Raw genomic sequence first — 772 nt, forward strand, 5'->3', positions numbered from 1 at the left:
TGTTATGTCCAGGAAAAATCTAATAGTTTAAATTTTTTTTTTATTCTTTATATTATTTCCATTCGTTCTTACTTTCTCGATACGACAAAAATTTTATCTTTAAAAATTTCGGACCATTACTGGGTCATAAATTACTTTTAAGCTTAAATTTTTTTAATCTCAAATTTCAAAAGGTTCTTGGATATTTTCTGTTTTATTACCCAGATGCATTTTTCTCTTTTCTCGGGATTACTAAACTAAAAATAAAATAATCTCGAATAAATGGAGGAATCTTTTTAGAAAATGCATCTGACCCAAGCCTAAGCCTACCAGGGCAATAAAATTCTCACTAAGAGACCCACTCAAAGGGACTAAAATTTTATGGCCTTTTGAAATTTTATACTTATAATAACCAGATGTGTTCAAAATAACAAATTATTTTTAATGTCTCTCGACAAATATCTTACTCAACAAATTTTTATTTAAACAAATGCCGTATAGAAAAAACCCATATTATCAACATCAGAATTATCTCACGATAGAATAAGTAAATGTTAAAGAATTTTCTTTTTCCTTTCACATAAATTATTAACCAGATAAAATTCAAAGAGAGTAAATAAAATCCTCCAAATAAGGGAACATTTATAAATAGAATAAAATAACGAAATTTTATATCATAACGGTACTGGTTATAAAGTTAAACAATTATCAAGTCAGATAATAATATAAGGTCAAAACAAATTTATTAAAGTCAAAGTAAAATCATAAAGTTAAACAATTATCAAGTCAGATA

The sequence above is a fragment of the Cotesia glomerata genome, linkage group LG2 (assembly GCF_020080835.1).
Source record: "Cotesia glomerata isolate CgM1 linkage group LG2, MPM_Cglom_v2.3, whole genome shotgun sequence".
Classification (NCBI taxonomy): Eukaryota; Metazoa; Arthropoda; class Insecta; order Hymenoptera; family Braconidae; genus Cotesia; species Cotesia glomerata.